Source organism: Equus quagga, chromosome 15 (assembly GCF_021613505.1).
Source record: "Equus quagga isolate Etosha38 chromosome 15, UCLA_HA_Equagga_1.0, whole genome shotgun sequence".
NCBI lineage: Eukaryota > Metazoa > Chordata > Mammalia > Perissodactyla > Equidae > Equus > Equus quagga.
The window spans coordinates 833,884-851,098 of record NC_060281.1 but is presented as its reverse complement, the minus strand read 5'-3'; the positions used below and the strand labels follow the sequence as shown (position 1 = coordinate 851,098).

General features: G+C 43.2%; 1 protein-coding gene across 1 annotated transcript in view; it reads left to right on the top strand.

Annotated features, from left to right (window-relative positions):
• Nucleotides 1-17,215, top strand: part of RIMS1 (regulating synaptic membrane exocytosis 1) — a 414,621-nt gene that overhangs the window by 229,265 nt on the left and 168,141 nt on the right. The gene's annotated exons all lie outside the window — the stretch shown is intronic.

Genomic DNA, 17,215 nt, shown 5'->3' with positions numbered 1-17,215 from the left:
GCGTGCGGGGATCCGAGGTGAGCGCGTGAGGGGATCCTAGGTGAGCGCGTGTGGAGAGCGGAGGGGCGCGAGCGGGGACCCGAGGTCTGTGTGCCCAGTTTATAAATGTGGCTTGTAACGTACAGTATGATGTCTATATTACACTGCTGTGTTACGGTATATTAGAAAGTTGCTTTAAGAGTTGCTAAGATCCTAAAAGTTGGAATCACAAGGGAAAAAAGATTTTTTTTTTTTTTTTTTGGTAACTTCAGTAGATGAGATGGGTGTTAACTAAACTGACTATGGTAATCATTTCGCAATGTATGTATGTCAAGTCATTATGCAGTGTTCTAAACTTATGCAGAGCTGTGTGTCAATTATATCTCCAAAAAAAATGGAGAAAAATGTGGCTTGGAATGCTCACAGCCAGCCTGGCATCGAACAGAAGGTTTTAGTTTTGTTTGTTTTTAGTGGGATTTTATAAGTAACTACAAGCTCCAAATGTGAGTTACGAGAGTTTGTCATGATTTTGGTTCCTGTCTTTCTGGGAAATTCAGAGTGTAGTCTTGTGTTTTTAAGTTATTATTTTGGGGTGGATTTATCTGGGAAAAATAGCTTCTGTTCTGAAAAACCAAAACCACACCTGATAAAGGGAATGTACCTTTTCTTAAACCTCAGTGGTGTGAAACTCCAGTCACAGAGGTAGCATTTTTCATGTTTCAAATGGACGTTTCTCACAGTTTGTGAAGAAGTCACTTCACCGGGGTTATTTCATGCAGGTGTTAGATGCCATGTTTTGGGTAGTAACTTTGGAGGACACAGCTCATCTTATCTATCACTTTCCCAAAGACTTTGGAACATTGTGTGATAGGCTGACTTTTAGCTGTTTCAATTTAAATTAATTAAAATTAAATAAACTTAAAAATTCAGTGCCCCAGTCTCACTAGCCACATTTCAAGCGCTCAGGAGGAATCATCATAGACATTTCCTTGAGATAACGCTGGTTTAGAAAATCTTCAATTGAATTGAAAATTATGTTTGTTTTGAAGATTCTCCTCATTCTGCTGCCGTTCACTCAGGTTTGAACTGGCCGCCGTCCTCAATTCAGTGGCGGTGTCGCCATCCTCGTTGTAGTCTCGGGTCCTTGTGTGCTTCTTAGTTACTTTATATTTTGGGGTGACTGTTTTCACGGCTTTCTGGCTTGATTTATAATTACTAAGTCATATATGAAGTACTATAAATTTTATAAAAAATCACTTTTCTCCATCTTTTCTATCTCCAAACTGCAGGCAGGTGTGTCCGCCCCCACCGTCTCTCGTCTCTGCCCCTCTCTCTGTCTCTGTCTCTGTGTCTCTCAACACACACACACACACACACACACACACACACACACACGTGTATTTTCTTTTTGGAGGTTAAGTAACTTGTGCAGGGTCACAGGGTGCTGGAGAGAATCATGGCTTGTTCCCAGGAGAGTCCGTAATAGGCAATGGTGTCTCTTGGTAATAAAAGTATTAATAGATATTAGAGGTGGTGGAATTTCTAATTCAGTTTGAAATAGGAAAAATGTCTATGCCACATTGATAAGGAAAAAGTCATTCTTCTGATGACTTACGTTTGCTTTGTGAGTTGGCATGCGTGAGTTTGTGCGTCTTGTCTGTGCGCTTGTTAGAAGTCAGCTGGAGTGGACTCTTGCCGTCCTTCATGCCTCTATGTTGTCCTGTAAACACGTGTTTCCCCCCTGAAGTAACAAAGTGTTAAGTAAGGAGGTAAACGATGAGCTCAGTTGGTGTGCAGATAACTCTTGAGGGATACACATATGTGTGTATTTTCTCGTTCCTTAAAGAAAGGACTCTGCACCAACTCTTACTGAACATGTGTTATATACCACAACGGGCATGGAATCAGACAGAATTGAATCTCAAAATTATTTACAATAACAGCAGATTATGAAATAAGAAGAGACCAATGCTCTGGGAATCAGAGGGATGGAGCTGGTGGAAGTGAGGACCATATTGCCTGTGCATACTGTCTCCCCTCCTTGGGAATATCCCCTGAGGATTTGGTGACCACTGGGATGCACACACCCCTGAGGCTCGAGTTCAATCTCTTCGTCTGGGAAAACAGGGGCATCACATGTGCTGTTACCCCAGACAGACGCCCTGTTTTCTCTTATAATTGACATCCTTCTCATTAAATGTCTTGACTATACTCCAATCAAAGTAGTTGTCCTATTCTAATATTTTAACTAATCCTAACTCAGTGTTTACAAAATGAAACATTAACTACAAAGAACATACTTTTTATCAATCTGTAATATCTGTTAGTGCCTTTATTACCAAACCCCACTGTTGCCTACTCAGGGCTCTGCGAAGCCAGCCATGATCCTCTCCAGCACCCTGTGACCCTGCACAACTTACTTAACCTCCGTAAGTCTAAGTTTTCTTAATGGTACAATGGAGATAAGACTATCAACTTCATAAGGTTCTGAGTGTTTGAATGAGATGATGCATATAAAAAGGATGCCAAGTGAGCACTCTTCCTCCGTTGCGTTTGCGTGTGGCTCCTTGCTGTAGACATCTACAACCACGAGTGTGAGATAATCCCTCGTATACATAATATACAAAGCAAAGGGAGAAGAACCCTTTGATGTCTGATAGGCTCATTGGTGTGAGACGGGGAAGAATGACTTGGGAAGAGATTTCTCAGGAGCAGTGGATGGCGTCTCGTGAGTTTCAAGGTCAGCGGAAGATTCTCCCCAGGCAGTAAAATTTGAAGGGCAGTGGAGGCCAGAAGTTAAAATTGCATGTTTACTATATTCCATGCGTTTGCTTGTTCAGTTTATCAGTTACGTGTATAAATTAGACGTTCAGCACAGTGCCGGGCTCTCTTAGGCTGTTTGGGCTGTTATAACAAAATGCCACAGACTGGGGGCTTATCAACAGCAGAGATTTATCTCTCTCGGTTCTAGGGGCCTGGAAGTCCAAAATCAGGGTGCCAGCACAGTCATATTCTGGTGAAGTTCCTCTTCCTGGGTCATAGCCGCGTCTTCTCTCAGTTTCCTTACACGTGGAAGGTCTGAGGGAGCCTGTGGGGTCTTTTTTTTCTAAAGATATTTTATTTTTTTCCTTTTTCTCCCCAAAGCCTCCCAGTACATAGTTGTATATTCTTTGTTGTGGGTCCTTCTAGTTTTGGTATGTGTGACGCTGCCTCAGCGTGGTTTGATGAGCAGTGCCATGTCCGCGCCCAGGATTCGAACCAACGAAACACTGGGCCACCTGCAGCGGAGTGCGCGAACTTAACCACTCGGCCACGGGGCCAGCCCCCTGTGGGGTCTTTTTTATAGGAGCACTAACCCCATTTATGAAGCTCCAGCCTACCTAAAGACCCAAGCACCTCCCAAAGGCCCCGGCTCCTAATCCGGTCGTGTCTGGGGATTAAGATTTCAACACATGAATCTGGGGGCACAGACATCCAGGCCATTGCACTGGCATAAGGTAACTGCTTAATATCTGTGTACTATTCTGGTAATTGATACTATTCTTCTTATTTTATTGTTATGCTGAGTTGTTAGTATATTTACCTGCAAATATGTATTTAGCACTTTCAGTGGATAAACTGAGGTTAAACAAAGAGAAATATGCTCCATGGCCTCATAGAGATATGTTCCGTTGAAAGAAATAAAGAATATTACACAAATAAATACAATTAATAAATGCCTCAGAGGGGCATTTCTTCCAGATATGTTGATGTAATTTTTCTGTGTGCCCAAGCTTTCAACAAAACGAGATAACCTGGTCAAATGGCATCTGAAAGACAACACACCGTTTCTCTTCAACGCCCTCTTTTCTGTGTAGTGTAATCCACTCGCTCCGCACGGGGATTCACGGGAGCTGTCTCTCTCTGGCGGGCTTGTGTATCAGTGGAGGTCAACTAACACATGTTCCCAAAGTGCATGATGTTTGTGTTGCTATTGCCAACTGGGAAGAATCAGGCATCTCTTGTCTCTCAGATTATAAATGTTAACTAATATAATCTCTGTCCACAGAAAAATAACAGAGAACTAAATCTTGCTTATAGGATAGTTGAATTTAAATGAAATGTGTAATATGATCCATCAGGCAAGGTCTAGTGAAGATTTGTGCCTCTAAGGAATTGAGTAAAGAGTTTAAGAATAAAGAAACCAAGAGGTGCTTGAGTGAAGGAGAGAAAGCAGTGGTGCTAATTCTGAGAAGAAAGGGGAGCAGTGCTGCTCTGAGGAGGGGAGTCAGCCCCTCCCACCTGCAAGGAACTTCGCGTGTGCATCCTCAAGGGAACGAGCTGGGAGAAGAGCCTGGCTCTAGAGAGCAGGGTATCCTTCCTTCGTCATCTGTTCCTCCTTGCTGACTCTGAGTAAGCCGAGAACACATGGCAAATTAACTATGCCTTTGAACTTTGAAAGCACTCTGCGAATGGCCTCTGAGGTTAACCCATGTACCAGGGGCTAACTGGCTTGTCACTGCTGGGCAGTGTTAGCCATCCTTTTAGGAGCACATGATATCTGAACTAGCTGTAAGAAATGATTCTTGCAAGGGTGTCAGACAATGAGTGGTTGAAGAGTGAGACTGAGGACCCCTAATAACAGGTTTTAAGTTCCCCCTAAGACAGAGTTTCAGGGGAGCAGGGTGTAGGTTGTGGGCAATGTGACTGTTAAGTTGGGTACCTGACAGCTTGATCGTTGGGGATTAGGAACGAGAGATGGGAGCTCTGCAACAATCAGGCAGTGCGTGATTTAAATGTAACTCACTCATGCTGTGCTTCCTACTGTGCTTTGGTCATTAAGCAGCAGGTGTGCGGAGCATCCTCTGGGTCCAGCAGTGTCTCCTGCTCGCAGAGAACTTTGGACCCTGACCACAAGTCCCTGATTGACTTCTGCTTCTGGAGAGCAAAGATTGCACTTTACAGTTTCTGGTAGTCCAAGTGCTTTCTCCTGTAATCTGAAGAAGGTTTGCATAAACAATTTGGCCACCATTCGTTTATTCATACATCGATTTATACGTTAAATTACATAAATATTACATGATATATATGACATTAAACAAAATATCTGCAAGAAGCTGCTGTCTGCGAGCCTAGCTGCGCTGGGGCCTAAAGACACAGTGATTAAATAATTAAGTCCACACTTGTGCGCAGGCAGGCACATACCTAGACAGCCGTGGTTCCTGCCCTCCTGGGACTTTTATTGGCTATCCAGAGGACTCTTACTGGAGACTTTACAGAGAGACAGGATGCCTTCAGATAATAAAATCAGAATTTGGTTACAGATCTTTAATAAAAAAAAAACTGTAACCTTAAAACAACTACAGCCTCTTCAAATGGCTGCCCAGACCTAAGCATTTATTTTTCTTGCCCCATGAGACCCCATAAGAGTGCAGAGGAAAGGAGGTGAACTATGAGCAGATGAGATGTTTTTAGAAGGGGGAGAGAGGAAAGAGCCAGCTTTTGGAGAGAACAGTTTGCCAAGTAGGCAAGGGGGTGTTGGAGACCATCTGCTGTGAAGCCCCTTGCCGAGGTCAGGCTCAGACTTCAGATCCTGCGGAGCTGCAGGTGAGAAGGAGAGCTCCTGATTGGCAGGTTCTTTCAATATTTGTTGACAGAACAACTGTAACGCACTCTTCTTCATTCTTCTTACCATCCCCTCCTCTTCTTTACCCCCTTACACACAGCAAAAGCAGCCCAACGTTTGATTCCCAGGTAAAAATCAAGAGGAAATTCAGTGAACTTCCTGAGCCAAAATTGGAGATGCTGGAGTAGGTGCTCCCCATTCGGGGACCCCCACCTTTCCCAGATTAACGCTGACTCCACAGCTTATTCACTCAAAAGTGAGGCTGCCAGCTCACACGCTCCATCCCTTCACAGACGGTGTTAGTGTCCACGACAGCAGCCTGGCTGCAAAGCCCTACGTGGAGACTCACCAGCTGCGCTCAGAAATCCGCCCCATACTCAGTCTTAAATAGGAACGAGCAAGAAGGCCGTGAGATACGAAGAACCCCAGCAGCATGAGCTAAAAAGATCCAGATAAACAAGTGGACGCATTGACCCTAGAAGCAAGAGATAATGCAAGAGCAGAGCTGTGCTTAAAAACAGACAGAACAAAATGCTGGACGTCTCGGTCAAACTTGGTACATGGTGAAATGCCGAACCCCCATCACCAGGCAGCTTCCACACCCAAACACAGAGGTATTCTGTGTAAAATACTTTTTGAAAAATTAAAAATGTTATTAACCAAGCTTAAAGGGAGAGCTCTGGGTACCAACACTCAGAGCACTGAAGCCCTTGGACAGAGATATTCGGACAAAATACAGGATGTGCAACTGGACCCAAGCCCACCGACCCGCCTGCAGGCGTGAATTAAATCTCTTAACCAGCAAGTAAAGTAACCAGATTTGAGATATTGGAGTAGAGGCTGATGGAATGCCTGTAAACTCCTTTGGGTCCAGAAAGAGGCAACCATGAGGCTAAGCCCTAAGGATGCCCCGGCAGCCCTGGGGAGGCCCAGAGGATGAGTCCAGAGATGGTGGCTGTGCAGCATTAGAGGACACTCGGATCTTTTAAAGATGCTGAGGAACAGGGAGAAGTCTCATCCTTTGGAAGTGGACAAATAAACCGGGTCGTTGACACAGCAGGAAGAGATAAACTGTCTGTACACTTCTCATCAGCAGTGGACTCTGGGCTATGACTGATCAGTGCCTTCAAAGATTGGAGCAAAACTGTTTGACACTACAATTCTGTGCACCTCGAAACAATCAGTCAGCTCCAACTTCTCAGAAAACCTGCTTTGCAGTCTCCTTCGGGGAAATTATTTAAACACATATGCAAATGATAATCAAGAAAGTGGGACAAATAGGAGACAAGAAGCAGTGGAGCTGACCCAGGAATCCAGCGCGAAGACGTTCTGTGCAGCGCGCAGGCCGTCTACGTTGGAACGGGAGCTCATTTCCACGAGGCTGCAGAAGAATATCGTTATGAAGATGAGTGTCACAGGTTCCAAGAAATATGCAAAGACTAATGAGTTACCTCATGTTATTCGCCTGGTAGAGAAAGGCTGTCTCTCTCTTTTCAACAATAAAAAGGAACAATCAAACATTGAGGGAAAAAAACTGTTAAGGAAAATCATAGTTCAAATATGAGGCAAACACAAATGTGACATTATTTTATTGATTGATACAGCCCATTTGACTACTAACCTGGGACGTTTTCCTCTGAGTGAACAGAAACCCTAGCAGTTCATCTCTAGAAATGGAAATTTAATTTCTCCCACAGTATTGGTTTTTACTTGGTTCTGGAGTAGTAAAATGTTCAAAAGTTAAAAGATAATGTTCAAATTTTAGGACCAGAAATAGAGGATTAAGTATATTTAAAGATAGAAATGTAAAAGGAGAAATAAAACTGTTGGCTTTTGAAAGTAAAAGGACATAAATAAAGGGAGCTGAAGTCTCTTCTTTAATTGGTTTTAACCATAGATAACATCTTAAAATTAGGAATCAATGGATAATATCCCAAATAAAGCAGTCAACTTGCAAGGGCAAATTATTTAAAAGTTAGATTGCTTTCCATTAGAAGAGCTAAGAAAATAAATATTTAAAAATAAGGTTGGGAAGTGGAATTGATAGTGTGGGCAGAAGGGCCATGAGGGGAAATGAGTTATTGTAGCTACATCTCAAGCCCTGATTTATTTTACTTTTCATCATGTACTTGCATTAATTTGATATCCATTAAAATGAGACAACACAAAATATTGCTATTTAATGTTGCCTTCATTAAGTTACAAATAACTAGTTTTAGTGTCTTGTGGGGCTTTTCGTAATGGTCATTTTAGCCACTAGAACCTCAAAACAGCAGTGGATCCCAGTGGAGCTGTAAGCATGGGCTTCTCTTTTGCTGTTTTTACGCGAATCTTTCATTGGATCCCTACTGTGTGACAGGCACTTATGGGGCTTTGGGAATCTGTTGATTGGAACATGGCCCCTGCCCTAAGGGGCTCTCTCAGAAGAGTCCCCCTCATTCTTTTGTCCTTTTTCCCTGTATCCACTTCTCCTTGGCTCATGTCACTCAGAGGCTGCCCAACACCTTTTGTAGGTCTCTGCCTCCACTTCTTAACCTCTAGCCGAACGCTTTCTCTGGCCCCTTCTTCACTTCGGTCTCTTAGTCTGTACAGAGGAGAGACATTGCTGTGGGACCAGCAGTCGGAGAGGTGGACGTTTAGCACCAATGCCCAGCAGGTCTCTCTGGTCTCATTTCCTTGGATGTTACAAAGGACAGAGGTGAGGATTGGCATAAAAGAGAAGAGACTGAGTCTTTTCTTGCTGACAGAAAGATCAGTTTAGTTCTCTCTTTCAACTACTGAAAGAGGCATGATTTATGGTGTTAGATGCTTCCGTTTAAATGCCTTTGAGGGAGTCTGAGAACTAATTTCTTCTCACAGTGAATATGGAATGGACATTAGCTGTTTGAATCATCTGTGCAATTTAGATCTTAGGAAAAGATTGAGAGGACACAAATAACTCTGTGTGTGTGTGTGTGTGTGTGTGTGTGTGGTCTGAACTAATGTGCTAATTCCTAATTTCTGAGAATACACATTAAGAAAATTTTGGAAGTCATCATGGTGAGAAGCTGGCTTTTTCAGAGTTACAGTTTCTGCCTAATATATAAAGGACTGAAAAAACTCCTTGATTCTAAAACAGGAGTTATGACTAAAAAGAAGTTCTATAAAAAGAAAAGAAATTAAGTCTGTAAATCTAATGTGATTATGCCCAATAATATTTCTCCCAAATTAATCCATAGCTAGAAATATTAGTCACTCAGTTATATCTGAAAGAAATTCCTGTTCTTGAATCAGGAGAAACTAAATTAAAATCTGGGCTACATGGTCAAAAATAGTTATGTGAACTTTACATATAATATATAATTTCAGTTTTGATATAGAATGTTTTAAAAGATATATAGTTAAAGGTCATGTTAAGGGAAACATTTGTGCTTCAAAGTGCATTTAGGAAAGGGTTTGATGCTGGAGGTTTCAGTGTCCCTATTTTATCTCAATAAATTTTATCTTCCGTGCCTTCTAAAATGCACACTCATACTGCAGTGTTTTTGACCCATTTTATCCAGTGAATGGAAAGGTTGTCCTTACTGTTGGTTCAATTTAACAGAGTAGCAGAATCTTAGACCTAGGAGAGACTGCAGAAGCAAACAGAAATCTCCCTTCACACACTATTGATCAGGGAAGGAGATATTATGGGTGTTAAGTCTGCCTGATTCCTGCCCCTGAGGCAACCTTCTCTTTGCAGCTGGGAGAGTGTGCGTGAACACATCCCGTCTCCAGCTCCAGCCAGACCCTCTGAGGACAGCATGTGGTCAGCCCTGCTGTTGCTCTGTCTGCAGTCTGGGCCCAGTCCTATCACCTTGGCTTCTAGGTATTCCTGAGACCAGACCCCAGATTTGTGCCTTGTTTTAGTTATTTGGTCCATGTCTTGGATCCTTGTGCCTGAGTTCAGCTCTGTTACCCAAGTCCCTCTAGAAAGGAAACATTGCTTGGTGCAGTTCTCCTCCGGGGACTAGAAGCTGGGTCCCTCGATCCTGACTTCCCTGATGTCCACTGCCCTATTGGAAATCCAGATACCACCTTCCATTTCCTCCTTCTCCATACCTTGTGGGGAGTCTCTGATTCTTACTGCCATTCTGGATTTAATAGCTGTTGCCTAGGGGCCGGCCCCTTGGCTGAGTGGTTAAGTTCACGTGCTCCGCTTCAGTGGCCCAGAGTTTCGTGGGTTCCGATCCTGGGCACCAACATGGCACTGCTCATCAGGCCATGCTGAGGCGGCGTCCCACATGCCACAAGTAGAAGGACCCACAACCACAGTATACGACTATGTACTGGGGTCTTTGGGGAGAGGAAAAAAATGAGAAGATTGGCAACAGATGACAGCTCAGGGGCAATCTTTAAAAAAAAGAAAAGCTGTTGCCTGGAGCCACCTTCTTCAAGTGTGTTGTTCTACCTGCTGAGCTGAACTTCTGCAGCTGGGTCTTCTTACAAGCTCCTGTTCCGTGCCACAGGGCAGATCTGACTAATTCCACTAGAGTCTTCTGAGTCTGCTGTGTACGAGATGAGATGACAGGTGGACTGCCAGAACAAGGGACCTCAGCTTGGGCGGCCTAAACCACAGAAACTAAGTTGTTCACAGTTCTGGAGGCTGGCGCTCCAGCATCAAGATGTGAGCAGGGCTGGTTCCTTCTGAGGCCACAGGGGAGACGTCTGTCCCGTCTCCCTCCTTGGCTTGTAGACAGCTGTCTTCTCTCTGTGTCTTCACGTTGCTTTCCCTCTGTGTGTGTCCAAACTTCCTCTCCTTACAAGGATAGTCAGATTGGATTAGGTGGTCACCCTAATAACCTCATTTAAATTAATTATCTCTTTGAAGACCCGACTCCAAATACAGTTACGTTCTGAGGTACTTGGGGTGAGGACTCCAACGTACGACTCGTGCGGGATACCATTCAGTTGATAACAGTAAAATTCCTGGAGGAAGGAGACCAAGGCTCTGCATGTTTGTCAACACACCTGATCGATACTACTGTTTGGCATTTGCTCCATTGTTTTTTGTCTATGAAAACATCAGACCGTCAAGAATCTTATTGAGTAGTTACTTTATGAAGAGGATTGATATCCAGCATCATGGGGACACAGAGAGTTGTAGGCACAGCCAGAGACAGAACCCACTGGGCATGTTCTTAACCTCTGTCAGCCTCCAGTTCCGTGGTTTCAGGAACTGGGGGTAATAATTGTACTTACCCCGTGGAGTAGTTGTGATGATTAAATGAGATCAGATGGTGTGGCTTTGTGTACCTTGTACCTGACACAGAGCAAGTGCTCCAGAAATACTTTCATTTCTGTGACACCAAATAGGATGTCTGCAGAATAGGAGGGAATCTGGAATGCTGAAGTTTTATGTTGGAGCTGGGCTAGAATTTGGGCAGGAAGAATCGATGCAGATTCTAGTCAGAGAGACAGGCATGGACAGTGAGAGATGCTAGAGACACACTGTGTGTGAACGGCAGGCTTGAGGCCTGAGAAAGAAAGGCCTGGGGATAACCATCAAGGGAACAGTTTTAATCCCAGGTCCTTTAAGAACTCAGATTCCTTGGGCAACAGATTGAGAGGGATGGACTGTGTCCTTGATCCTCCTCCTTGGAGGTGCTTTAGAGTCCCCTGGGAGCTTTTAAAAATTGAATGTCAGGGCGGACCAGAGGACTTCTGATCTAGTCAGCATGGAGCCATGCCCCCGTCCTTGTACGTTTGTGTGGCCGAGTTGAGAACTACGGGACTAGTTCAGTGCACGTTGTAATCACTGGAGGAGCTTCCTAAAAGGCTAGCAACGTTCAAGCCTAATCCTGAGTGAGGTCCCTATTTACTTGTTTTGGTTTGGAACCTGAGCGTTGTTGCTGTTTTTCAGGATCTCTTCCAGTAATTCCAGTGTGTAGTCAAGGCTGTGAACTGGAGAACTTGACAGTTCTTAAGGATTTTTCCAAATCTCAGCCCTAACCCTGTGTAAACTGTGAAGTGCTGGTTCTTCCATGAGAATTTTTATTTTGTGTCATAATATGAGCATCCCATAAAAAAGCTGCTTATTTATATGGGGACACATTTGGCTGGAAAAAGCATCTGAAATGACTCAATTTATGTTCTGGGGACAGAATAAAGAGTTATATGTGTCCAGGTATATCTTAGAACTCCGACCAGGTACTTTGAGTCAATTTTCTGACTGACTAGCAGCGAATTCTGTGAATGCTGCCTATATGCCTCTGTAGTACTTGGGAGCCCGCAGACGAGGGAGGGATCGAGGAGCAGAAGAGTGGTCTTGCCAATGTCTGGAACAGAAACTGGAAATTATGCCTATATTGAGACAATAAACGGGATTCTCAGAGTCTAGAGTGTTATGCAAACGTGAGTAATTTTTACTTTTCTAACACTTGGACACTGCACTTGACTTAGTGGTAAGACTTGTATAGGTTGAGTCATTTCATCAAGAATGAAATCCAGAACTTCAGACTCACCATCTCCAGCTCTCTGCTCTTCTTGCCAGATTAGCGTGGATCCTTGTCCTTCACGAGTGCCGTATACTTTTCCATCTCCATTATTTGACATTCGATGTTCCACCCTTTTAAATGCCTTCCAATCTCTGGGCATGATTTAAAACTAAGACCAAATTTCATTTCCTCCTCTATCATTCTCTTGAACTAATTTTATTTCTAATGTTTGTGTCTTTTCCTGAAGGAAATTGATTGTAAGTTCAAGTAGAGACATCATGTTTCTTCCTTTATATCCTGTTTTATACTTAATAATGTGATAGTTGATAGTTGCATACACAGAGGTATAGTTGTTTGATTAAGTTGCACACTCTTGGTGGTTTCTCTAGTTTTTTAATATGTGGAACTAACTACAAAAGTAAGACACAAATAGATTATATATTTGAGTAGGGAGAGAATATGTATCTAAAAGTACAGTTGAGGGTAATTGAGTTTGAAAAAGGGTAATTGTTCCTTTCTTTTAATTCTTGATGCATCCCTTTAGTCTACTGCTGTGAGGATCATACGTTTCAGTCAATAGGGACCACTTCAGTGAGTCACAGGAAGCTATTCCTTTGTGTCTTGTGTGATCACAGCTTACTTCTCTGTTCCTAGAATTCTGTTTCTTTAATTATTTTTAGTAGTGTGGACATTAATTAACTCTTTGAATTACAAAAAGGAAACCACGATATTACTACTGCTAGACATTAACTTAGTGTACATTTTAATGAAAGACAAAAGTCAGTTATCTGCAGAAGAAATTACAGTGTGGATGACAGTAAAGAATTGCCACTAGATTTAAGAAAGAAGTAAAATGTCATCAATAACATCAACAATATTAGTGAAGAACAAAAAGAGTTCAAGGACAGCTGACTGATACCTGAGTGATCAGAAAGGAAAGAGCTGAAAATCTAATGGGTATAATCCCCCAAATCTCTGAATTAGGTGGAGGAGGATGCAGAGAGAACAGTTTCTTTGGGAAACCATGAGTTAGGTTAGAGATTAAGAGCCTTTGGGTAATCCTGAGGTAAACTAGGCATCATTCTGGAAGAACTTCTACTTTCTTTCTTTCTTTTTTTTTTCTGAGGATTCGCCATGAACTAACATCTGTGCCAATCTTCCTCTATTTTATATGGGGGATGCCACCACAGTGTGGCCGTCGATGAGTGGTGTGTAGGTCCGCGCCCAGGAACTGAACCCGGGCTGCCAAAGTGGAGCATGCTGAACTTGACAACTAGGCCATGGGGCCAGCAGATCTTCTACTTTCCAACAAGTACTGGAGTTGGGACAGTGAGCTGAACTGCTCAAACCCCATCCCGGTGTTTGGAATTGAAACCACGTAAGAAAGTGTAGCCCAAGTAATGAGTAAACTCAAATTTATTTCATAGCTATAATCCTTACCTCTAACTAACCTATTTGTGTTTAGTTTATAAAACATGGTTGCATCTCAAAGAGTATCTTGGCAGAATAAACACTTTATGATGGATATGGGTAAATATTTCTTATTACAGCAGTTTTTATAATACAAAATTTGGAAGCCAGCTCAACTTTCTGGCTAAAAAGCACCAGTTAATTGAGTACTGTGTAGCCACAAAATTCTATTATAGAACTGTAGTCCTCTTAAGACAAATAAGTATATCCCTTTAATGGCTTCTGAACTTACAAATCAGATTTTAAACTGCCAACACATCAAAGGGGAAAAGTTAACCAACACACCATTTGAAACTACTTGGGGTTTATAGTTATGTGGCTGCCTAAGCTCAAGAAGTTAGAAACCAAAGCAACTTCCACTGCAAAAAACCTGTAAATGGGGGATAAAGATAACATTTATTTAAAAAGTGGTGAGTTTGCATAAAAGAGAAATCTCCAAGTGCCAGAAATGAAACGAGAAGACCAGACCCCCAGGCATGTGGGGTGGTGCTGGAGCAGCACCTCTGGTTGTGTGGAGCGTGTAGGGTCTGGGGCTGGGGTCTGCACACAGCAGTCCCCCGGAAGGCAGTCCTGCCCCCAAGAGGTGGGGATTGGAGCTGACGTCTGTGCACAAGGCCGTGACCCTCAGAGAGCTTCCTGGGTGAGAAAACAGTACATCTCTTGTAAGAGATTGAAATCTCGTCCTGGCCCTTAGGTGGAGTTTGTCCACTGAATTTATATTCCCTGCATTGTGATTTAATCCCAAGCCAAGATTAGATCCCCTCCAGCTTCAAGCTCAAAGTCCTCCCATCCGCTGTAATCAATGGCAAGTTACAGAGAATAGACAAGCACTAAGAAATGCCGCTCAGAGAGCCAATATTTTGGCTTTATCAATTGGATTCCTTTTTTTTTTTTGACATTTTTTCTGCCTTTTACAGAGAAGTGCAGTAACGGCTAAAGATTGGCCTCAGACTTTAGGCTGAAATGGTCAATTTCTGATTATCCTTTAAATATCTCAGCACAGTGGACAGCACTCAATTTCCAGTTGTCCTCCTTTGCTAGGTCCCCTATAGGAAATGTGTGGGATCAGTCCGAGGGTGTAAACTGGAGAAAGATTCTGGAGTAGGGCAGTTAGGTTTACAGAGTAATCATTATCCATAATGCAGACTTACCTGTTCTTTCTCTTGAGTCTCCCTTTCATGCCAGTCATCTTTTCCCCCAACCTCCCTACAAAGCTCCCCTCTGACATCTTCCCCACCCTCCTGTAGCCCTGTCCTGCCACTGTCTGACATTTTGGCATATTTGATATTCTGATCCCCTTTCTTCCATACCCAGTATCGCCTCAGTTTCTCCATTGGTTGGACCAAGTCTCAGAGACCTAGTGCTCCCTAGATTACAGGTCAGCACAGATCAAGGACAAGTTGTGACTGGTTGTCCTTGGAAGGTCCCTTCCTGACAGGCCGGTGCTCCGACACACAGTGGGACACAGTGCCAGCCCTCAGAGTGGCTGTCTTCATTGACTCTGTAAACGGTTTCTTCAGTGCACCTTGAAAACAGGAGCTCCCATACCTGTATTTGAGAACTCCAGAGTGACTTGGGATCCAGAGCTTCTTGATAGCATCACTCTTTGGGTCTTTTTCACCTTTTAAACTTTCTCAGGCTCGACATTTTATAGCCAGTGTTCCTTCTAGCTTCCTGCACACCCTGTGGGAACCCGTAAATCCTGGTCCGAGAGAGGCTGCCGCCTTATCACTCAGGACTTTGCAAGTGTGAAAGAAGCTCTCAATCCTGGGAAAAACCTGAATCTACTATATTAATTTCCCAAATCCTAATACTTTATTCATTCTCATGTCGTTAGAACTGACTTTGCCTTTTTAGTGCTGCTCTCACCCCACAGTCTCCTAGTTATATTTTGGATATCAGTTTATTCTGTGTCTACATCTATACAATTGGGATTTCCCAGAATACAGATTTGGGACTTTGTGTTTTGTTTTACGTTTGTTTCATTGTAGCTTAGAATCCTTCAGGACAGTTGCTTCACTGTGGTTGTGTGGAGCTGAATAAATGGAAGACCTTGCTACAGAATTCGTCCATGTGGTGAGGAAGGGGCGGCTGAGCTGCAGCCTGGAGAGAGCAGAATCACAGACGTCCCGATGACAGAGCAGGACGTGGTACCGTGCCTGTTCTCACAGAAACTCCCCAAGGGTCCTGAACGTCAGCTCGGATCCATAGCGTGGCTTGTCTCCCTTTTGTTTCCCTTAGGTTATCTTAAATCAAAATAAACGCTGTTAATAATGCAGCACTTCTCCCACTAGTGTTTCTGCTGAGTGATAATAGGGTTAGTAAGCATGCTGCTGAAACCAAGTGTTTGTGCTCAGATAAGCTTGGCCAGTGCTAACTTTCACCAAGAATTTCCTTAATCCAGGATTTCTCAATGCCTTTAATTGCAGTGTGGACTCTGATTGCTCTAGAAAATAATACAATATGCAGTGTGTTCTGAGTACATTTGATGAGGGTCCCGTTCAGGCTGAACCGTCCCTTAGCATCTTCGTGAACTGGTGTCCTGAGGTCAAGGTGTGGCAGAGCCATGCGGGAGCCTCGTGAAGGACCTCAGCCTGTGGCATCCCGAGCATTTTACGTGGTATAGGTTAATTTGCCTCGATCATGGACCACCAAGAGCACAGCCTTGTACTGGGTACTGGATAGAAGTTGGTTCCCAAACTTAAGGAAGGTTAACTTTGATTATTATTGTTCCTGTTTGAATTCAAATTCTTACCCTGCCGCTGACTAGATGTGTCACTTGTCATATCTAAGCCTCAGTGTCCCCATCTGTACTGTGGGAATAATAATAGTATTTCAACCTTCAAGGCAGAGACTGGTCTGGCTCTTTTTTCTCTTCCTTAGTTCTTAGTAAATTCAATGTTCAGAGTTTTTGCTAAATGAAAGAAATTATGAATGCACGCATGCAAGGGTCAGTGCCACTTGCAAGGAATCAAGCCCCACATAAAGGTCTCCTTTTAAGACCTAAGGAGAAATGGAAAGCAATGAACAGATCCATATGGACTGGGTTCAGTCAGTGAAGCCATGTCAGAAGAAGTCATTGAACCTGAGCTTGTGTTTATGCTGTAGCCTCTCACTAACATTGTATTCTGCTACTGGTTGTAAAGTTTAAGAATGTTGACTTTACTAAGAGGGTATAGAGTTTACACATGTACAGATTGAGAGACCATATATGTACCCTCTTCTGCCTGGAGCTCGTCCTCCACTGATTCTTAAGCACCAGCACATGACACAATGCAGAGTGGCCCACAGAGTAGATAACGCCGGTCAGTAAAGTAGCAACGTGTTATTTCCACCTGGCAGTCTTCAGCCTGTAGCCCCATAGAGAATCAGATAGTTTATTTACATCCCATCAAGCGTTTATAATCTAGACTTCCTTGCTATTTAAAATTGCTCAGTTTGTCTATGTGGAAGAACACCTGTTTTTTTCTGTAAGATACGGTCGTGAGCAGCAGAGGCCATGACGTAGATGAGCCGGTTGTAGATGAGTAGAGATGTCTTTCAAGTTATGAAAGTACCTGGGGAGAGTTGGGAGGTCGTGTAAACATTCGCTGTACAGCATCTTAGTGCCACTTCACTCAGTACGCTGGCGTACCATGGACCTTTGAAGTTCGGTACAGTACTGATTATTACGTCAAAGTGCACTTGTAAGAGATTTGTGCTTTGA